Source organism: Phascolarctos cinereus, unplaced genomic scaffold (assembly GCF_003287225.1).
Source record: "Phascolarctos cinereus isolate Bilbo 61053 unplaced genomic scaffold, phaCin_HiC Scaffold_5;HRSCAF=322, whole genome shotgun sequence".
NCBI classification, from domain to species: domain Eukaryota; kingdom Metazoa; phylum Chordata; class Mammalia; order Diprotodontia; family Phascolarctidae; genus Phascolarctos; species Phascolarctos cinereus.
Window position 1 is genome coordinate 272,368,304 of NW_027555958.1, and position 24,055 is coordinate 272,392,358.

At 41.2% G+C, this 24,055-nt stretch overlaps 1 long non-coding RNA gene across 1 annotated transcript; it reads left to right on the top strand.

Moving 5' to 3' along the window:
* Window positions 1-144: 144 nt before the first annotated feature.
* On the top strand, window positions 145-12,706 carry LOC144457726 (uncharacterized). The gene is made up of 2 exons (XR_013487170.1): window positions 145-981; window positions 9,974-12,706. It is a non-coding gene; the product is annotated as an uncharacterized LOC144457726 (long non-coding RNA).
* Window positions 12,707-24,055: the final 11,349 nt, after the last annotated feature.

Here is a 24,055-nt window from a genome sequence, read left to right on the forward strand (position 1 = left end):
GCCCTCTTCCCCTTATAATTGGTCAAAAGCAATCACGCTCACGTCCTGCCCACATTTCTTATTGGCTTAAAGAGAGAACTTTCTCTTTCCCTACTTCTAACTGGTAGTTCTCACCGGCACCTTCCCTTTTTTGATTGGCTGTCACATTCGGGGAAACCCGGATATTAAAGGTTTGATTGGCTAGTAGGCGCACGGGCCCTTTACCGTTTCCTTGTAGAACGTGGCAATGGGGAGGGTGTGAGGTAAGGGAGAGACCCAGTTGAACTACTGGGTGGCGCGTGCGCTCAGGAAACCCCTCGTGTTGGATTCTAACTGGACCGCGTCTCCCTAGTAGTCACCGCCTCCTCCCCCAACCCCCACCCCATACCGAAGGAAGTGTTGGTGAGGTAACTTCCGGCGAGCGTGTGGTCCGTGTGATTCCTGCCTTGGGAAGTTTGGAAGGAGAGGGAAGGGGATGGATTCGGAAGCTGAGGCGATACTGCGCCCACGTGATCCCCGCGATGCCCTGAGCCACTTGCTTTGGGCCTCGAGGTGTCCGGCAGTTGGGCGGCTGGTAGGCTCCGTCTCTCCAGCTCGTGCCAAGGACCGCGAAGCGGGCTGGGACCCTAGGCCCTTGAAGGGGACCTGCCCGTAGGAGAAGAGCTGGCTGCAGCCCGGCCAGGCCGTCCACCTCGTGTCCTGGTTCTACTCTTGCCTCTCTAACTGCTTCTCTGCTTAGAGTTAGAGGAATTCGAAGTGGAAAGGACATGACAAGGGGTCCACGAGCCTGGGCTGGAGAATTGACATTTTTATTTTCACTAAGCCCTCTCCAAAAGTTATTTCTTCAGTTCCTTAAAAAATGTTATTCTGAGGAAAGGCTTCACCAGACTGCCAAAGGCGTCCGTGACACAAAAAAAGACCCCGACCTAGACCAACCTCTTAATTTTGACGAGTAAGACAGCAGACCCAGAGAGAGGAAATTACTTGCCCAGGGTCACACAGGTAGTAAGTAAATTCCCGAACCAAGGGTTTTTTCCAGTATACCATACTATCTCCTTATTTATCTACTTCCTTTTCTGACTCTAGAAATCCAAATCTTTTGATTCTTGATACAGAGCCCTCGCTTTTCTCTGAGAAATCACAGTTTATCTGATCTATGAAAACTAGAAGATATCCAGTTGCCTTCCTTACTAAACTTTTAAGTGCTTTGATAGCCCAAATCATTCCTTATACTTCAATTCCAACAAATAGCTGTCCAACATCTCTGTCTCTTCCCTAGAGTCCTGGCCTCCCTGCCCCCATACATTTTTCCCCTTAACTGCTTTACACAGTAATGAGGAAAAATTTAGAGCTCTAAAGATACTTAAGCCGTCTCCCTTATTTTAGAGTTGAGGAAATTAAAAACTGTGGAGCTTAAATAACTTTGGAGCACTGGTCCTCTAACTTAAGTATTTCAACACTCCTTCCATTATCCCATGAGGTCTCATATATAATACAGAGCCTGCTCTCTAGGAGCTTAGGAAGCTGCTTATGATGGGTAGAGATAACTGATACAAGGAAGAATAGAATAAGTTCAAAGGAAAGATCCAGGCAAAGTACTTTGGGTTATTTCAAGAGGAAGAAATCTAGGTTGGTGGAAGGTCATAATTGGAGAAAGTGAATTCTGAGTTAGGCCTTGTAGGAAGTGAGGGCTTCAGTGTGTTGTGTATTTAGATGGGATGATTTCATTTTGTTCATGGGAGACAATATGCAAACTTAGAGAGACGGGATAGGGCAGAATGGGAGCTAGGTAGAGACAAAGTATGGTAGATGTATAAAGTGGAGGGTAGTTGTGTAGATTATAGCAGAATTGTGGAAGGCCTTAAGTATCAGGATCAAGAATATTTGACTGAAAGTGATGGAGAGCAAATGAAGGTTTTTGAACAGAGAAGTGATATCATGGTGATGGATTGGGAAGGTTATGGAGGCAGTAGGATGTTCTCCCAAGTTTCGTACCTACAAGGCCATCTAAATAACTGGCACCTCAAACTCAACATGTCCAAGACTTAATCCTCCTGAATCTTTTCCTCCTTATGACTTTGGTGTTTTTCCTTTAAAAAAAAATGTATTGATCCTTTTTAAACATCACCTGTGAACTGAAGCCCATCGAAGTTACGTGAATTGCCCACGGTCACTTAACTAGTGAATGAGTTGGGAATTGAATACCGGTCTTCCAGACTGCAAGTCCAGCACACTATACACTGCAACATGGCTGCCCCAAAGTCCTTTCCTCTTTCTCTACCCCTTCTCCAATAGGATTCTTTCCAGAAACAGTTAAATGAAACAAATCATGTCAGTCCTGTCTGCCTTGGTATGCTTGGTACCTGTAATCCTCTACCTCTCTGCCAGTCTTCTGAAGTCCTGAACAGTCATTGCATTGATTAGAGTTCTAGTATTTCTCAATATTGCTTTCCTTTATGTTGGTTTTACTGTTTCTTCCAGTAGTAATACCATTCACCTACTGATCTATGGTTGAAATCATTGTTACCAGATCTTATCTGTTGTACTTTTGCAAAATCTCAACTGTACCCCTTTCTCTATTACCATGGTTACCAGTCTCATTACCATTCATCTACACTATTAAAGTAACTTCCTAATTAGTCTTGCTGCCTCCACTTTCTCCCCTTTAATCCCCACTGCCAGAATTCATTGGTTTCCTACTAAATGAATGAAGCCAGTCAAGGTAAAGCTACTATTCCAACAGCTTTGAATGACTTAAAAATTTTTGATCAATGCAGTGACATGACATGATCCCACAGGTTGAATGGTAACATATGCTACTCACCTCCTGACAAAGAGAGATGATGGATTCAAGGTACAGAAAAACAAATTTTTAGATGAGGCCAATGTGGGAATTTCTTTTACTTGACTATGTATATTTATTATAATTTTTCTTTTTCTGTTGCCAGAGGGGAATGTCATAGGGAAAAGGAGGATATCAGTAGAGTGGCCAAAATGAAAAGAGGGTCATTGAGGCATTTTAGAAAATGCACAGACGAGAACAGAAGGAAGGCCAGAAGGAAACACAAACAAAACAGGACAACTTTGAAAGTTACATGTTGAATTTATGGTATACTTAAAAGGAAAGGCAAGTTATATACAATAGAGATATGCAGTTTCATGCATAATCCTTTTTCTGTTCTACTTTGTATGTAGAAATGCTCATTTATTTGTTCCTACCGTATCTTTTTTTGTACTTTTACTCTAGGCCAACTAGACTACTTGCCATTAAAAAGCCCACCTCAAATGTCACATTCATGATGACATTTCTGATTGCTTCATTGAGTAATGAACCTTTCTTCCCCAGACTTCCTGTAGCACTTGGTTTGTACCTCTTATATACTTAAAATATATCATGTATCATTTTGCATTATGGTTGTTTGTATCTATGTTGAACCCTTCCCCAGTCCTTACTGGAGTCCTGTGTTCCTTATTGTGGGTGGTGCGAGGCGACTCTGAGTTTCTGGAGATTGTGCCAGCCAAGTGTAAACTCTAGCTGGTCCTACTAAACTGGAAAGGGCTGGTAATAAGATCCTGTATCTTTTTCCCAAAACTAGTTTGGGTAGCCAAACCCAAACCAAGTTGGCCACAAGGTGAAGATGAAGTTTTAGAACATGCCAACCCCTAAAGACCATCTGCTGAAGCAGAGAAGCAGTTATGCTCTGCATAGGGAGAGGGAGTACCCATTTCAGCAAAATTACAAGTTCTTGAGTTAATAGAAAAAGTTGAATTCCCCCTACTAAAACAAGAGGCAGTGTGGTACAGTGGAAATAATTCTGGATTTATAGTTAGAGGATCTGGGTTCAAATCCTGATTAACTGTAGGCCTGGGAAAGTCATTCAACCTTTATGGGGTTCATTTGAACTAGTTAAGAGGTTCTTAAACCTTTTTTGTGTCATGAACTGCTTTGGAACTCTAATGAAACCTATGGTCCTCTTATAATAATCTTTTTAACTGCATAAAGTAAAATATACAGAATTATAAAGGAGTCAAAGGTTAATGAAAATGGATATTATTTTCCCCCATCCAAATTTAAAGGCCTTCTGAAATCTATCTACATACTTTTTGGATCCTTGGACTCCAAATTAAGAACCCCTGGACTAGATAATCTCTAAAGTTCCTCCAGCTCTAAATCTATAATTTTTTACTCCTAAGACATGTGAGGGCAAGGACTTTGTCATCTAAACCAGACAAGCCAAATGTAACATTTGGGAGTGGAACCAGATTAAACTGTATTTGGGAAACATCTAACAAAGTAAATAAAATATGAGTTAGATAAAATCAGTATCTGGCCCTCAGGAATCCTTATGTAGGATTTAGTGGCCCCGCTGATCTAAATTGCTTTCCCTTTGGTCTCTAAAACAGTACCAGTACAGTAGGTGTTGGATAGCTTTATATGTTGCTTAATTAGATTCTTTCTGTGACCTCTGATGATGATAATGTTCACAGGGGACACGTGTATCATTTTTCTATATTTGGGTGTAAGCAGTTTGTCCTTGCTTAGTCCCTTATCATTGTTCATTCATGTTTACCTATTTATTTTTCTCTTAAACTCCTACGTTTGAATGTCAAAGTTTCTGTACAGCTGTGGTCTTTTCATCAGGAATACTTGGAAGTATTCTATTTCATTAAAGGTATATTTTTCCCCTTGTAGTGTTATACTCAGTTTTGCTGGGTAAGTTATTATTGGTTATAAGCCTATATCATTTAACTTCTGGAATATTGTATTCCCATTTCTCCAATCCTTTATAGTGGTGGATGCTAAATAATTTATACTCCTGACCATGGCTCCTTAATCCTTGAATTCTTTCTTTCTGGCTATTTGTACTATTTTTTTCTTTAACCTGGAAGCTCTGGATTTTGGCTAAAGTTCCTGGAAGTTTTCATTTTGGGGTTTCAGGAGGTAATCAGTGGATCCTTTCCATTTCCATGTAGCCTTCTGGTTTGAAGAGATCTGGGTAGCTTTCCTTTAAGGTTTCTTAAATGATGTCTAGGGTATTTTTTTGGTCATAGTGTTCAGATAGTCCAATGTTTGTTAAATTTTTTTCCTCAATCTGTTTTCCAGGTTTTCCTATCAGATACCTTATATTTTCTTCTATTTTTCAGTCTTTTGACTTTGATTTAATTTAATTTCTTATTGTCTCATGGAGTCATTGGCTTCTATTTGGTCCATTCAAATATTCAGAGATTTTGTTCCTTGGGGAAGGTTTTGTACTTTTTGTACCAAGCTATTAATTCCCTTTCCAGTTCTTTCTTCCATTGCTCTCATTTCTTTTCCTGTGGTTTTTTTTTTCCCTCAAGCATTCTCATTTAATTTTAAAATTTTTTTAAACTTTTTTTTTAATCTTTGCTTCATCTCTTCTGGGACTAAAAGTTGAGTTTTGCTCAAGTTGTGTCTTTCTCTGAGGCTTTACTTGTAGATGTTTTGAAGTCATCCTCTTCTAAGGTTTATGTCTTAAGCATCCTGGTCCCCACAATAGCCCTTTATGATGGATTCTTTTTTATTTGCTTGTTCTTCCAGCCTACTTCCAGACTTTGTTAGGGCAAGGCTCTGCCAAAATTCTGGAGGGGAGATCTAGGTTGTTCCTATGGCTGCTTTCTTGGAGTAGTGAGTGTGTTGTGTCAGAATCTCAGGGACTACTCAGGCTGGGCACCTGCAGACTTTCATGGCTCCTAACCTATGATTAGGGCATAGTCTGATCTCCTCTCCCCGTCTGAGCTCTGCAATTTCCTTACCTGGGTTTAGGGCTTAGCAACAGTACAACACTGCTGAATTCAGCCTCTATCAGCCAGCTGGAAAGCTCTGTTGGTTCAGAGTGATAAATTGTAGGCTTCCCTTTGTTTTGGGATTCCTACCCTAGTTATTTTTCTACAATCTTTAGACTGGGCTAGATGCTGGGACACCACTCTGCTGTTGGGGAGTCTGAGCCATATTGCTGCTGCTTACTTCTGAACTTCCTACTTCTCATTTCACTGCCCAGGGTCTCCCTATCAGGGGATACCACCAGTAGGCCCCTTCTCAGTCTGCCTGGATCTGTGACCTAGAACTGGATAGTGGGCCACAAAGCTGCCATTTGGCACTTGTCCTTGTTATGAGGCCCCCTGGTAGGGGGCTGGGGGTTCCCTGTTGAGGTCTGAGACCTCTAGTTGCCTGTTTTACAACCTCTTCCTAGATCTGGAATATTCTGTGAACCTGGCCTGGCTCTTGGCCTAACCCTATTCTCAAGTGTCCACGGAACTCTGACTGATTCCCTATGTTGACCTGGACTGAACAGATGACTGACTGTGACTTTTCTGGATTTCCCCATTAGGATTGAATCTGTTGCATTTTCTAGGTCTGTTTGGAGGAGTGTTTTTTTTTTTAGGGGAATTTGGCTTTTCTCTCTCCACTATTTTTCAACTATACTCCCTCTTTATCCCTAACATCCGTTGTATTGCCAAAGTAGGTAGACTGGTTCCTTGTAATGTCTCTCAAGGTATATAGGTGTGAAGACTTGCCAAGCCCTTTTCAGGGCTACTCATCCATCTTTGGTGTCTACCTTCGCCCACCTGTCACCTATGGCTCTAAAGAAGCTGTAGCATGAGCAGCAGCCACACCCCAGTAAAACCATCCCAGCAGGCAAGCTAAACCAGGTTGAGGGTAACCAACAGGCCTCAAACTTGTCAGTGAGTTTAGGGGATGACTTTTCTTGATGGAATGGGCAGATGAGAACAATTTATTCCAATAGCTATGAAGGTGACTGAAGCAGGCTCTGTGGAGCACTTAGAGCTTGGCCAGACATTGAAGATGTTAAGGTCATCTACTGCATACCAAGCCATCTCCAGTCATTTTACTTTTGTCTTACTACTATAATTTGACTTTGTGCAACTCTGCCTCATTTAAATCCAATTCATGCTTCAGTCCTTGGTTCTCTTTGAAATGAAGGACAAACAGGTTTACTGCTTTCACAGCTACTCCAGTCTAGGCCCACAACCCCTTGAACCTGGTTTGTTATTATAGTACCAGACATCAACCCAACCCACAGACACAAGCTGCCCAAATAATAAACTCTTCTCAATTCATTTATTCATCATTGACTTCTAGTAGTTCAGTAGCTTCCTTCCTTCCCATCTTAAAATCTGTATTGCTTGACTTAGCTTTCCAAGCATCCCAAATTTCTCCTTCTACATTCCTCACTTTCAGAATTCAGTTTTTCTAGATGGCCTTCCATTACCAACCCCTCTCAGCTATTCATTCTTTCATACAGAGTGCCATAAATCAGTTTGTATTTGTTGATAAGTTACTCTATAAAACTGTTCTTCACTTCCACAGATATTTTGTCTCCCTAACTAATTAGTTTTTTAGTGTAATTGATTTCTAAATAGCTAATTTCTTCTATTTTTTTTTCCTTCCTGGGGTAGTTTGACAAGTATTAGAACTGAAAAGAACATTAGAGATTATATAGCCCAATGTCCTATTTTACAAATGAGCAAACTGAGACCAAGGAAGGGAAATGACTTGAACTGACAGAAGGACATAATTACTGGAGCTGGGATTGGAGCCTAGGCCCTCAGACTTTCTATTCAGTGCTTTTTCTATGGCATTAAAAGCTTTTAGTATGATTGGCCTTGATGCACCTCAAGTAGCTATAGTTAGTTGTGAGTAAGCTGTAGTAGACTGGATTATGTGGATAAAAACTGGTTTATTTCATATTTGCAGACCTGTCTGCCTTCAATCTTTAAAATGTGCCTTCTCTTTAACATAAAGTGATCCTTTGGAAACCACATTCTCTGAGGTTTGTTTTTTTTCCCCTAATCATTATGACTTGTAGAAGCAGAAAAGCCAGTTTGCTAGGGGGACAGTAGAGTAGGAAACCCAACTTGGTGTGTTAAATTTGAATGCCTCTTCTCCACTGTTTCTAATTGAAGGGTGGGATTTGTGAGAAGCAAGGTCATGGTGGAAAAAAAAGAAAAATATAGTGGGAACTGCTAGCCCAGCTGATATGCAGGTCACCAATAGTGATCAAGTGATTTGACAAAGACAAAATAGCATGGAAGCCTCCCAGCCTAGTCCTACAACTGGGAATTATTAATGGATTTAAAGGAGTTTTGACGGCTTAGCTTTAGAACAATAGTTAGGGTGGAGTAGGTTGTGTAATCACCTAGTACTGCCAAGAAGGGGTTATATATTTGTTTTCTTAACCAGGAAGTTGCTTCTTCCTTCTGCTCCAACCCCTGGAGAAATGGATCTTTAGGCTTGAGAATATATATATCAGGATCAGACCTGAAGGATATATGTGACTAGGGAACACTTCATTGTTGGAATTGAAGGGCTAGAAGGTATGTGGAAGATGGTACTGTAGTGTGGTGTAAAGAACACTGACCCAGGTGTCAGAAAACCTGTCTCTGCCTGCAACCTGCTGTGTGACCATGAATAAGTTACTTGAGTTCTCCGGGCCAAAGTTTGCTCCAGTAAAATAAAGGAGTTGGGCTAGCTGATCCAAAAGGGATCTTCAAGCTCTGACATTCTTTGACAGTAATTCTATGATATCCTGGTTAGACTGAGAGTCTCAAGAGTCTAGTGTAGTTCTTAGAATTTGTCCCAGGAGTGAGCCAAAAATAGGCTGTGATTGGATGGCATATTTCTGTTTGTACTAAGTACATAGTAGGTGCATAGTTCGTTGAAGATTGCCTAGTCACATAAGAGCCCTGTGACCTCAGCAAGAAAAGCAAGCTGTACATAATTGAGACCTGCAATTTTTTGTACAGACGTCTTTTTCTGTTCTACTTTGTATATGCAAATGCCCATTCTTTTTAGTATTTGTTAAATTCAGAATAAAAATAAAAATTATTTAAAAGGAAAAACTTCAGGCTTGGGTTTCTTATTGCCCCATCTTCTCTCCTATAGAACCAAAAGTGGCATGAATTGGAGAGGGAAAGGATGGCTTAGTGGAAATAGCAGTGAGGTAGGAGGAGAGTGGCAGTGGACACATAACTTAGGGGAGAAAGTTGGAGAAGGACTGGAGCCTTTCATTTCCATGTTTATAAGGCTCGAAACACAAGCAGCCAAGTTGCATAAGCTTGGGGGTGGAACCAGGAGAATCAGATTAGACTTGGGACCCATGAAACACGTCATGGACATTCACCCAGTGCCACCTCATGTTAATTTAACTCTGAGGAGGAACTGGGACAAAGTCCTGACTGTTGGCCACATGCCAATACAACCTGGCACCCCAGGGTCTGAGTTCAAATGAAGCCTATACAAAAACTAAAGGAGAGTGTGCCTTTTGACCCAGCCTTGAATTTCTTTCATATAGTAGGCACTTCCTTTCCCCTGACTGTACAGAATCCTCTGCTTTGAAGAACTGTTGCAGTCAAGTTCCCTAATGCCAGTCATCAAGCAGTGGATTCTGTGTGGGTCTATTCCCTGGGAGTAAACCTTGCTGAGCAAAACTGATTTGATGGTTAAGGATCTTGGGCCATATCTTCCTGTCTTCATCTCTCTTTCCCTCTCACTTTTCCCTTTTCTCTTTTTTCACACACCTTCTTTTCACCTTCTCCCCCCTCCCCTTTTCCTTTTTCTCTTTCCCCCATCTTTTAAAAGCCTTCACTAGACTTTACCATCTCTTCCTCCTTCCTTTCTCAGCCAAATTCCTAGAAGTTTTCTACACTCATTGTCTCCATTTCCTCTCCCCTTATTCACTTCTCGACTCTCTGCAAACTGCCTTCTGACCTCAGCTCTCAACTGACATTCTACAAAGTTACCAATGATTTCTTAATTGCCAGACATGACAGCTTTTTCTCAACCTCCCTGTGTAGTATTTACCAATTTGACCACACTCTTCTTCTGGCTCCTTTCTCTACTCTGCTTTTCATTACACTGCTCCTTGGTTCCCCTGCTTGTCTGATTGGGATGCATGGGGTGTTCAGGGAGGGCTAGCACCTCTGATGTGAGAGCTCGCTAATACCTTTTCAGGGCTGTGGTGTCCAACTTCATTCAGCCGTCACCTGTGGCTCCAAGAAGCTATGGCACAAGCAACAGCCACATCCCTGTAAAATCATCTCAACAGACAGGCTAAACCAGGTTAAGGGTAACCAACAGGCCTCAAACCTGTTAATGAGCTTGGGGATGTCAGCCCCAAACATGTGAAGACTTTCCTTGGTGGACTGGGCAGATGAGAACAGTTTGTTCCAACAGCCATGAAAGTGGCTGAAGCAGGCTTTGTGGAGCACTTAGAGCTCAGTCAGACATTGAAGATGCCAACATCATCTATTGCATCCCAGGCCATCTCCAGTCATCTTAACATTTGTCTTGCCACTGTACTTTGATGATGTTAGAAGAGAGAGGGAGGCTAATGACTTTGTGCAACTCTGCCTCACTTAAATCCAAATCATAACTGATGCAACTGTTCTGGAGAGCATTTTGGAATTATGCCCAAAGGGCTATAAAACTGTGTATACCCTTTGATCCAGCAATACCACTGCAAAGTCTATATTCCAAGGACATCTAAAACAAGGGGAAAGGGCTTATTTGTACAAAAAATATTTATAATGCTTTTTGTGGTAGCTAAGAATTGGAAATCAAAGGGATGCCCATCAGTTGGGGAATGGCTAAACAAACCATGGTATATGATTGTAACAGGATATTATTGTGAAATGACCAGCAGGATGGTTCCAGAAAAACTTAAGGCTTACCTGAACTATGCCTAGTGAAGTGAACTGCATCAGAAGAATGTTGTACACAATAACAGCCATATTGTTCAATGAAGAATTGTCAATGACTTAGCTATTCTTAGCAATACAATGATCCAAGACAATCCCAAAGGTCTAATGATGAAGCATACTGTCCACCTCCAGAGAAAGAACTGATATTGTTTGAATACAGGCCAAAGCATGCTATTTTTCACTTTCTTTCATTTTCTTCTTTTATTGAAGTCTTCTTGTACAGAATGACTAATGTGGAAATGTTTTACACAATTGCACATGTACAACCTATATCTGATTGCTTACCATCTCAGGGAGGAGGAGGAGAGGGAAGTAGGAAGGGATAGAATTTGGAACTCAAAACTTTAAATGAAAATGTTAAAAATTTGGAAAAAAATAAATCTAAATCGCACATGAATCAAGGCATCACCTGTGATGTCACTGTTCCTTCTGATCATTCCTCAAACTCTTACTGGTTCATCATATCACACCCAATAATTGTAAGTGTACTCCAAAAGTCTGTCTTGGGCCCTCTTCTCTATATAGACTCCCTTACTTGGTGACCTTATCAGCTTCCATGGCTTAATTATCATCTCTATACAGATGAGTGCTAGATCTATGTATTCATCCCTAGTCTCTCCTCTGAGCTCCAGTCTCACGTCAAAAATTGCCTCTTGGACATTTCAAACTGGATAATCTAGTAGGCATCTCAAACTCAACACTTCCAAAAATGAACTCATCTTTCCTCCAAACCCACCCCTTTTCTAAACTTTCCTGTTTCTATCACAGTCACCACCATTTCTTGGGTTTGTAACCTCTGCTTTGTCCTTGTGACCTTACTTTGTCTCCCTCCACATATCCATTTGGTTGCTAAATCTTACTATTTCTACCTCTACAACATCTCTCACATCTGATTTCTCTCTACTTGCATGGCCACCACCCTATTTCAGTTTTTCACCACCTCTCACCAGAAACATTGCCAACTAATTGATCTCCCTACGTAAAGCCTCCTCTTTCTTCACCCTGTCCTCCACCACAACTACAAGGTCTGACCATTACTCTTCTACTAAATATACCACAGTGTCTTCTGTTTGCCTCTGATCAAATACAAACTGTTGTGTGTTGTTCAGTCTTTTTTTCAGTTGTGTTCAACTCTTTGTGACCTCATTTCTTGGCAAAGATACTGGAGTGATTTGCCATTTCCTTCTTTAGTCAATTTTACAAATGAGTAAACTGATACAAACAGAGTTAAGTGACTTGCCCAGAGTCACATAGCTAGTAAGTGTCTGAGGCTAGATTTGAATTCTAGAATTCCAGCCCAGTACTCTAACTGACTCCAGGCCCAGTACTCTGTCCACTGCCACTACGCCACCTAGCTGCCCTTAGTTGAGAGTCCTTTGGAAGTCAAGCTCTTCAAAGCTAACTCTGCAGAAGAAACTGATAAAAGCAGAAATATTGAATATTCTTAAGGTAATTTCCCATGTAAATGTGTTTTTAAAAAAAACCCAAACCATTATGCTACCATTGAAAAATGTTTGTATTTAAATAACATTGGAAATGTAACAACTCTGAATTTGAAGGCAACTTAAGGCCTTGATAATATATGTATAATATTCTATTGTGAGAAAAAAAATCTAACATTGTCTATACCTAAGGAGTATACTTCTGCAGCTTATTGAAGGATTACACCAATTCAACCTAGATTCTATTTGGTGAAGAGCCTTCAATTTGCAAAGGATTGGGAGGGAGAGGTGGTGTAAAGAGTTGTATCTACATCACAACAGAGAATTAACTCAATTCAAAATACCAGGCCAAATGTTAAATCAAATGAGCTACGTTTATTTAGAATTTATTGGTTTACAGTTTAAATTTAAAAATATTAAGAATCTCTGATTTGATAGAAATCTGGGTAGAAAAGGCCTAAGAATGTTTAGGTAGCCTTAAAAACAATTGTATTTTCATTATTTGTTTCTTTATTCAAAGTGAATGTAATCTGATAAATTGCTTTCATGATTTTGCCCTCTGTTTAATTCATAGTAACTAACACCAGAATGGTTTTAACAGTTGTACAAAGATCAGTTCTCTTTGTACAGTCTAGCACTGTCCCCATCTACTCAGCTTGCTTATTTCTCCACAATAGACTAAAGCTCATTAAGCCCATCTAAAATGTACATAGAACAATGAATTCAGAAACACCTAATATACAACATTTATATGTAATATAACATTTTTCAAATCTTTGTCACTGGTTCATCATGTTGTTCGTCTTTTGTTCCCAAAGAGACTCAAGACTAGTTCATCATCTTAAATTCTGAATATTCTACAGTAGAATTTTAGAACTACAAGGGAATGGACCAGCTCATTCAAACCCCTCAAATTATCCAGCATGCCTATTATGAATAATTTCTCCCCCTTCTGTTTCAGTCTGTTCATAGAGCCATTTTCTGTCACAATTCTCTATCAAATAGAAACAGCTCTGGTTAAATTCCTCCTGAACTGGTACCAGTCTGCCTTTCCAGGCATATTATCCATTACTTCTATTCACAACCTCTGGTCCAGCCACCTCTTCATACATGATGTTCTATTTCTAGTGATGGCCTTCATACCGGCTAGTTCCCCAAATGTGGAACATGCTCCCTCCTCACCCCTCTCCTACATTTTCTTCCTTCAAGACTCAGCTTAAGCACCATCCTCTATTGTGGTCTAGGGATATTGGGAACCCCAAAATGCAAGGGCAAAGGTGCAGGTCTGCCTGGAAAGAATTCAACCACTCAAGCCTTCTTTCAGTCCAAATACTTATTAAAACACCAGCTGGGTTGGGCAAAATTCCTAGTAATTCTGTACTGTTTGTGATGCCAATACAAACAGGCCAGATTTTAAGAATCTGAGCAGTTTGATGGGGGAAAGATTGATATTTTATACAGAAAAACCGTGGGAAGATCTGGATGGGATTAAGGAATAGCAAGTAGGGGCAGCTAGGTGATACAGTGGATAGAGCACTGACCCTGGAGTCAGGAGGATGTGAGTTAAGGTCCAGCCTCAGACGCTTGACACTGTGCGACCCTAGGCAAGTCACTTAACCCCATTGCTTAGCCTAAAACAAAAATAAAAGAGTGGCAAGTAGCCTGAGGTGGGCCAGGTGAAGATGATGGAAGGACAGTTAAAAGGATTATTGGCTGAGATGGGCAATGCCTCAGGAATGCCAGGGATCTGGGTTCAGGGGCTAGGTTCCTGAAATTCATGGGAAAGTTCAAAGTGGGGAGCAGTACAGAGCCCATACCCCATCACTTCTACATAAAGCTTTTCCTTATATCTCTCTCCTCTCAGCTCCGAATAACCTCCCTTCAAAAATTACATTGTTTTCATTTTGCATGTATACTGTATATATTTATTCATTCACATGTCATCTCTTCTGATAGAATGCAGGCTTCTTGAGGGCAGGGACTCATTTTGTTTTCCCAGTGTCTGGCCCATAACAGAAGCTTAATAAATGGTTGCTGATTAACTTACTGACCCTCATCAGGGGTCCTCCAAGCTGTCTATGCTCTTTGCTTTCTCTGAGAAGGGATATAGGATCATAAACTTAGAAAAGACCCTCAGAGGTCATCTAATCCTTCTCATCTTACAGCTCAGGAAACTGAGGCCTAGACTGTAAGTGAAGTGACTTGCCCAGGGTCACAGAGGCAGCAGATGGCAGAATTGGAAGCTGCATAATTTCTTTCATGTTTTCCAAAAGCAGATAGGATAAAGCTGTTTGATCATGACATAGGGCATATGTTCTGCTCAGAAGCTCACCAGGCCTTTATTCATTCCCATGTACAAACAGGTCGGCTGAGACTACCTGGATCAAAGATGTGGCCCTAACCCCCAAGCCTAGTGGTTCCCTCTGATCCTAAGACAGCTGTTACCAAACAGATTTGGCTTTGTCACCTGCCACTGCTTTGTTATTGCAGCACCCACCTCCCTCCCTGCCTCTGAAAGATGAATGTATGAAGAAAGGTGACTAGCCCATTCAAGATGCAGCTCAACTGCCATCTTCTGCAGGAAGGCCTAAGTCTCCCTGCACCCCCCCCCGCCTCCCCCAAGCTTCTAGTACCTTCTCCTCTAAGGATACCTCCCATCTACTTTGTATGTATTTATTGATGAGTAAAAAATACAGAGTATGTACCTATTTCTGAATTATATAAATTGCTAGTATTTTGCTTTAATGCCTGCAAAATATTTTACACATAATCCCATTTGATTCTCACCACAGCCCTTGTTTTACAAATGAGGAAATCAAGGCTGAGCTTAAGGGACTTGCAGGGGGCCACATGGCTAGTGAAGCAGAATTTGCATTCAGGTCTTTCAGACTTCAAGTCCAACGCTATCTGCTGCCCTATAACACACATTGTTCCGACAGGTAGAATGTGAGCTCTTGAGTCCTGATAAGCACTTTTTTTTTAATCTTTTTTTGTTGCTTGGCACTTAGCACAGTGCCTGGCACATAGTAATAGCTTAATAAATGTTTGTTGGTTGATAGTTAGCAAGTCAGATCTGTAGGGAAACACAATTGAGTGGCAGGTTCTAGCAGGTGACTATTTGCTCAGGCCTGAGAGGTGGTGAGGGCATCACATGTATTTCTGCAACTCTGGATAAGCTTCCAGAAAACAAGCAGCCAGTTAACAGAGACAGGGTTTCTGTGGGGCGCCAAGAAGGCAGCTATCAGGTCAGAGGAAGGTGCTAGAAGTTGGTGATAAATATCAAAAAACGTCTGCTTTTAAATGCAGCAATTTCCCCTGCCTGCTGCATCAACATAAAATTTAACCACTTTTCTAAACGGTCCAGACCACACAAAACCCTAAAGGTTTCACAACTGACAATAGGAGCTAAAGAATGCAGCATTCTCCACGGTCATTGAGAGATGGTTTTAGGGAAGAATTCTTCCTAGGTAAGAAATAATTATTGAGTTGAAAAGAAAACCTTAGGGGCAGCTAGGTGGCACAGTGGATAGAGCTCTGGCCTTGGAATCAGGAGGACCTGAGTTCAAAATCTGGCCTCAGACGCTTAATACTTATTAGCTGTGTGACCCTGGGCAAGTCACTTAACCCTGATTGCCTCACCAAAAAGCAAAACAAAGCAAAACAAAACAAAAAACCTTAGCTTTGGGAGGACTTTCTTGGTGGGGAAGGGGTTCGCAGGACCAGAGAGTAGTTAGGTAGCCAAATTTATCACAACCAGAGTCCCCATCACAAACAACGGGAAGGCACTATCAAAAGAGCCCTGGACTTGGAGTCAACAGAGGCCTGAGTGCCAATGCTGCCTCCAACATTTACTAGATGCATGACTATGGACAAGTCATTTCCCCTCTCTCAGCCTCAGACTCCTCATCTGTAAAATGGGCGCAGTAAGTAGTACCTACCTCATAGGATCAAATGTGATAAATTACATAAAGCAGTTTGCAGAACTTGAAGCACTATGTAAATGCCTATCTGTCGTTTTTGTTAGCATCAGGAAGCAGTTGGCGATCTTGTGGGCATATAGATTTTAGAACTTAGAAGACGGGCAGCTAGGTGGCACAGTGGATAGAGCACTGGCCCTGGAGTCAGGAGGACCTGAGTTCAAATCTGGCCTCAGACATATAACACTTACTAGCTGTGTGCCCCTGGATAAGTCCCTTAACCCCATTGCCTAGCCAAAAAAAGAAAAAAATCACTGATGCAAAAAGAATACCCAATAAATAAAATGTTCTAGATATCCATAGGAATGCCCATCTGTAGGCTAACAGAGGAAGCAGCAAGAGGTGGATGGTGCTGATGTCCCCTAGAATTCCTCCCATTTCCTTCTGCTTCCCCCCTTCATGGTTAGTAAACAACCACCACGCATACCAGTGCCCTGAGATGTGCCAAAAAAGAGTGAACACTCCCCTGCCACACACACAAAAAAGGTTAGAGATCAATATGAGTCCTTAGTCACACTAATATCAGTTAATGTATGACTATGTTGAGGGCTCCACCTATTTTGTTGATGTGATTTAGGTTTGCAATACTAGTAGTAGGGATTCTTTCAGCAGGTCACTGTGCATTTGTACTAAAGCCAATGGAACACCACGCACATAACAGTTTTCTTCAGATAATATAATATAAAAGGACACATTTATTAAGCATCTACTGTGTACAGTCCATTGTGCTAGGCACTGGGGGAGATAGGAAGTTTAGAAATGACAAGTCTATGCCCTCTGTTCAATAATATTTAGAATCATAGATTTAAAGGTCATCTAGAACATTTGGTGTCAAATAGAAACAGAGGCTTAGAAAATCACAAATTAACATTATCTGTGTTGGATTGCATTTTTATCTTCCCAATGACATTTTAATCTGGTTAGGGCCACATTTGGGAGTTTTGCCACTGCTTGAAGCTGTCTTGCTAACTCTGATCTAGAACAATCCCCCTTATTTTACAGATGAAGCCCAGAAAAAGAAAATAGCTATGTCCTAAAGTCATAATCTGCTGGTATCAGGATTTGGACCTTGGTCTTCCAAATCCAAATGTGGAAAGAATGTTCTTTCAACTATACCAGGCTACCTTTCATGTATCTACTATGTGCAAGGTGTTTACTAATGAACTAGACAGTTAATTAACTAGTAATGAAACAGATAAACTTGGGAACAGAATCAGCAGTGCCCACCATACTTGGAAACAAATAACCTAGCTACTACTAAAGAAGCCTTGTAAAATTTCCATTAATCAGGCAACTAGTTTTGATTAATTGATAATTTAATTGCATTAATTTGAGAACATATGATTCATTTTTGTTTTTGCATCTGTGTATGAATGTGTGTTTATGTATGTATATAGACACATGCACATGCATGAATATATAGTCAATTTTCATTTTCTGTAGTTGTTTTTCTTTTCTTTTCTTTTTTGAGGCAATTGAAGTTAAGTGACTTGCCCAGGGTCACATGGCTAGTAAGTGTCTGAGGCTGGATTTGAGTTCAGGTCCTCCTGACTTGAGGGCCTATGCTCTATCCACTGTGCCACTTAGCTGCCCCGCCATAGTTATTTTCTGTAAAGTTCCCATGAGCATTGAGATGGCAAATACTGATCCATTGTCGTAGGAGAAATACAGTATTAGATTCCTGTAAGCCGCCAGTTGGTTACAACATTTACTTCAGCACTTTCTGGAGTTATTTCATACAGATCAGCAAATTTCCATCACCTTTTCCTGGCTGTACCATACTGTTGATTCATTAACGTTGAACTCTTGGCCAACAACATTCTAACTCACACCTGGAAGAAGACACATCACTAGATAGCACTTCAGCACCACACTTGGGAGCCATTTTAAACAGCAAAATCACCAACAAAAGCACAAAAATATGGAAAACCATGTCACTAAATAGACTTCAAAAAGGACTTTTGTTTACAGTAGGAGAGATGAAACAAGAAGGCAGAGCATTGCCTAGTTTGACCTCAGCTGGAAATGTGGGCGTCTGGTGACTCAGATTTTTTTGCCTTTCTGAACAGGCCTGCAAATGACTGCAAAAGTGCCGCAAGTATTGATTTTGGTATAGAAATACCAAGGACAGAAATTTTAGCAAGTAAGTCAATTCACAAATGCAGAATCCACGAATAATGAGGACTGATTATATTTGATTTTTGTCCTTGTATCCTCAAGTGTCTATATGGTTCCTGAAGTGGAGCAGGTATTGAGTAAATGAAGATAATAGCATCTACTTTCTCCAAATTACCTCTGAATTATTCTGCGTGTATGTTTGTGTATATGTGTGTATAGAGCATGTATAAACCTTGAAGAAAACTAGGAATACTAAGGAGCAGAGGGAAAGAGGGAGCGCATTCTAACTTAGAAAAAGGCCCAGACGTAGGAGATGAAGTTCTGTGTCTGAAGAACTGAAATAGGATTGATCTGGCCACACCAAAGGACTGACCCTCCCACCTCTTTGAGATCCCACAATAAATCTAGGTCTAGGTCAGGGGTGAGGAACCTGCAGCCTCCAGGCCACACATGGCCCTCTAGATCCTCAAGTTCAGCCCATTGACTGAATCAAAACTTCACAGAACAAATCCCCTTAATAAAAGGATTTGTTAGGGGCAGGTAGGTGGCACAGTGGATAGAGCACTGGCCCTGGAGTCAGGAGGACCTGACTTCAAGTCCAGCCTCAGATTCTTGACACTAGCTGTGTGACCCTGTGCAAACCACTTAACCCCGATTGTCTCCCGAAAAAACAAAAACAAACAAAAAAAAATAAAGGGATTTGTTCTGTAAAACTTGGATTCAGTCAAGAGGCTGCACCCAAGGACCTAGAAGGCCACATGTGGCCTCGAGGCGGCACGTTCGCCATCCCTGGCTAGGTGAACACAGGACTGAGCCTCCTGTATGTTTTGGGTGAGTGTGCTCTAATTAGTTGTTTGATGAACAATTATTTTCAAATAAACACAAGGATGGTACAAGGTAGAATGTGATAGGGACAAAGAAAAGGCCCAGACAAAATGTTCTAACAAAATCTGGGGAGAGAAATTACTTTTAGCTGGGTGGGTCAGGGAGGATAGAGTGAATTCCTCTGATGGTCACAGTGAATGGTACAGCTGTTCCCTTGTAGATGGTCAAGAATATAGGCCACAAGTTGTGAAATGATCCAACCATTTGGTTGGAGAGAACAATTTGGAACTATGCCCAAAGGGCCATAAAAATGTGCATACCCTTTGACCCAGCAATAGCACTTCTAGGGCTATATCCCAAAGAGATCATACAAATGGGAAGAGGACCCACATGTACAAAAATATTCATAGCAGCTCTTTTTGTGGTGGCAAGAATTGGAAATTGAGAGGATGCCCATCAATTGGGGAATGGCTGAGCAAGTTGTGGTATATGAATGTAATGGAATGCTATCATGCTATCAGAAATGATGAGTGGGCTGATTTCATAAAACCTGGAAAGACTCGTATGGTCTGATGCTGAATGAAGTGAGCAGAACAAAGAGAACGTTGTACACAATAACAGCCACATTGTGCAATGACTAATAGTGATAAACTTAACCCTTCCCAGCAATACAAGGATCTAAGACATCTCCAAAGGCCTTGTGATGGAAAATGCTATCCACATCCAAAGAAAGAACTATGGAATTTGAATGCAGATTGAAACATACTATTTGTTATTTTTTCTTTTCTGTTGAGTTTTGTTTCCTCTTTCTGGTAGTTCCTGCTATTGGTTCTAATTTTTACTTAAGACATCACTAATCTGAAAATATGTTTAATAAGAATGTATATATATATATATATATATATATACACATATATACACATATATGTGTTGTATATATGTGTGTGTATGTGTGTGTGTGTATATGTATATATATATATATATATATATATATATGTATATATATATATACATATACACACACACACACACACACACACATTATATATATAGCCTATATCAGATTGTGCGCCGTCTTAGGGAGGGTGGTAGGGAGGAAGGGGGAGAAAAAGTTTAAACTCAAAAGTATTTGTTGATAAATCAAAATAAATTAATTTAAAAAAAGAATATAGGCCACAGGATTTTAGGATAAGACCTAGGGACTATAGATTTATTTTATGGGCCCAGGGCAACATTTCAACTCATACCATTGTTGGGGTTGATTAGTCATGTCGGACTCTTTGTGACCCCATTTGGAGTTTTCACTCCAGTGTCTTTGCCATTTCATTCTCCAGCTCATTTTACAGATGAGGAAACTGAGACAACAGGGTTAAAGTGACTTGCCCAGGGTCACACAGCTAGTAAATATCTGAAACTGAATTTGAATTCATGAGTCTTCCTGACTCCAGGAGCAGCACTCAATGCACTATGGCGCCACCTAGCGCCCAATTTGTGCCATTGGGCACTCCCCCAGATTCATAAGCAGCCTTTGTGGGAAAGTGATACTGGCACTACCTGTTTCTTAAGGGTGTGGTAAAGAAAGCACTTTCTAACCGTTAAGGGTTGTATAAATGGGAAGTTTCAATCATGTTAATCCAAGTTGCATGCATTTTATACTTGGAGTATTTAGAATAGTTGTCTCCAGGTGTCATTTTCCTCCTGTCACTCCTCTGATCCAGAACCTCCAGTGGGTCGCCTATTACTTGTCAAACCCAAACTTTTCAGCAGCCTGGACTTCAAGGGCCTCCACTAGCTGCTCTTGCACCCCCACGTCATTTACTATTCCTGAACACACACTCTCAGCTCCACTCAAATTGATATGCTTCCTGTGTCTATGTGGCAAGTCACTTGACCTCTCTGGGTATCAGTTTCCTCATCTATAAAATAAGGGCATTGAACCAGATGATTTCTTGGATGCCTTCCAATTCTTCAATCTTTTGACTTGTTTATTTCTCTGTTTTTACACTCACAAACATTCCTTTTTACTCAAAGCGTCTTGCTCAAAAACACTAATTTTCCTTTAAAACACAACTCAGAAGTCATCACTTCTAAATCTTCCCTGATTAAATTCATCATTTCTCTATTATGAGACCTCTGGCATAATGCCATTATTGCTTTTTTAAAATACAGTTTTAAGCTATTAAAGCTTAAAAGCTGTGCTGAGACTTTTGGGACACCCTGTAAAACTTCGCACATGTGTCCTATCTTCCTGATGAGGTTTCACATTCTACAAAGATAGGGATGGTGTATTGGGATTTTGGGATTTTTCCATAGTGTTTTACGGTGGGTTAAATCTTGACTAAAACTTTGGTTACTGTTATTTAGTCTGGTGGCAGGGGCCTGGGAAAGGCATTCATTTTCCTGTGGCTAGACAGACAGCATGGTAGAATGGATAGAAGGTTGCATTGGGGAGCAGCTAGGTGGTGCAGTGGATAGAGCTCCAGCCTTGGAGTCAGGAGGACCTGAGTTCAAATCCGACCTCAGACACTGGACACTTACTAGCTGTGTGACCCTGGGCAAGTCGCTTAACCCTGACTGCCTCACCAAAAAAAAAAAAAAAGGTTGCATTGGGCATTGGGAAGACCTAGACTTCTAATACTGCCTCAGACACTTATTAGCTGTGTGAACGTGGGCAAGTCAACTCTGGGCCTCCTCTGCAAAGTAGGGATAACAGCCCCTACTTTCTCCAAATTATGCTGTGTGTGTGTATACATCTGTCTCACGTAGATACAGTTTTCATGTTATCTCCCCCACTAGTCTGGGAGCTCCCTGAGGACAGGCACTAGTTTCACCTTTCTTTGTATCCCCAGTGCTCACTTATTAGCATAGTGCCTGGCTCATAGTAGACACCTGATAAATGCTTATTGATGGACTAGTTTTCAGGGTTGTTGTGAGGATCAAATAAGAAAATACATGTATTATAGAACCATAGATTTAAAATTGGAAGAGACCTTTGAGATCTAATCCCTTTCCTTTTTTATTTTTTTTTTGGGTGAGGCAATCAGGGTTAAGTGACTTGCCCAAGGTCACACAGCTAACGTCAAGTGTCAAGAGGCCTGATTTGAACTCAGGTCCTGTGCTCTAAACCACTGGGCCACCTAGCTGCCCCAAACCATTCCTCTTAGAGATAAGAAAACTGAGGCCCAGAAAGATTAAGTGACTTCCCTATTTTTGTCAGACACCACCAGTCCCCTAGTTTCTAACCTCAGCATTATACCCTACTTTTCCCACTCTTCCTTTACCCCAAATATTCATTTTTACCTCCACGTCACTCAGATCTGTCTCTGCTTACACTCTCATCTCTTATCTAGATTTCAACAGCCTCCCAATGGATCTCCTTCCTCAAGCCTGTCCTCATTCTAGTCCATCCAATACACTGCTCCCAAAGTGATTTTCCTTAAGCAAAACTCTGACTACGTGACTTTCCTACTCCAACTCCAGTGGCTCCCTATTCCTTTTAGGATAAAATATGAATTCCTGTGTTTAATTTTTAAAGCCCTTCACAACCAGGCTCTAACCTCTTCCCAGCTTTCATTGGACACTACCCACCCACCCACCCCCATACAATTTGTGATCTAGAGTTTGGTTCTTAACAGGACATCATTCCATGTCCCATTGCTTTTTACTGGCTGAAATGTACTCCTTCCAATTTTTCTCAAAGAATCCCTCTTCCTTCAAGTTACAACCTAAGTACCATTTTGCTCTATGAAGCCTTTCCTGATCTCCCCAAACATTACTACCATCCTAAACTACCTTGTATTTGACTACTTTGCATTTATTCTTTAAACCTCGTGTGTATGTGCTTGTCTTTATTTAAACAAAAGCACTAGGATTTTTTTTTTTACGTAATTGTGTCCCAGTATCTAGCATAAGCATTTAAAGCAGAAATGGGTCTTGCGCCCAAGTTCTCTGACTTGAAATTCAGAACTCTGCACCTCCCTAGGTCAGTGTTTTATGCACACTACATGTACATGAGCTGCCATTATTATGGGTTGGTTCTTTAATTGAGATGGGGAGTGAAACACACAGGGCACAGGAATTACTAGTTATGCCAGTCTCAAAAGCAACATAAGATATTAAAGCTAGAAAGAGGCTTAGTGATCCTCTAATCCAATTCCTTCATCTTATAGTAATTACTTACACGTCTCCCCAGCATGACCATAACAACTGCCTTGTTTTATTTGAACCCCATTGTGATTAGCAGTTTTGTACACATCAGCTTTCCACCAATATCATGAAGTTGACTGAAGGATGGGCAGCATGCCAACCCCAGGCTGTTTCCTTGAGGCCCAGGCTACAAATCTGGGCTTTGTTACATGCTGAAAGGAGGTTTCTAGTTCCCCCAGCCCAGGGACCCACTTTTCCTTTTTAGCTCACAGCTGTTCCTGAGATAAGGAGTGGGCCATGGAACAGTTATATTCCGGTTCTTTCTGTGCAACAAAAGGAAGCTGATAACCTTGACTGACAACAAGCAGTAGTAGGACTTCCTGAACCCCCCCCCCACCTCCACCCCACCCCATAGATTGCTGTGGGACAGCTGGGCAGATGACCAGAATGAGCAGGCTGGCGGCTTATCACACGAGTCCTAGAGCTGGTAGTGGGGCATTGTAGACCACGGAGACAAGCAGCCCAGAGGTGGATGAGCTGCACTGCCCACTCCTGTGGGCCTGGTCCAGGAAGGACTCCATGATAATATGGGTGGAGATTTGTTGCTCTAAGCTATGGGCAGAAAAGGAAGGGGAAAACAAGTGTAGGGCACCAGGGAAGGCCCAGGCCCTTATTTTCTGACGTCTTTTTTTTATCTTAGAGCTGCTCCAGCTCGTTGTTGGAAGCTGAACTGTCTTCTCCCTACGCTGAGGAAGCCTGTGTCACTGACTGAAATCCTAACCCCATCAGACCCCACCCCACTGACACAGAAAAAAGCAAGCACAA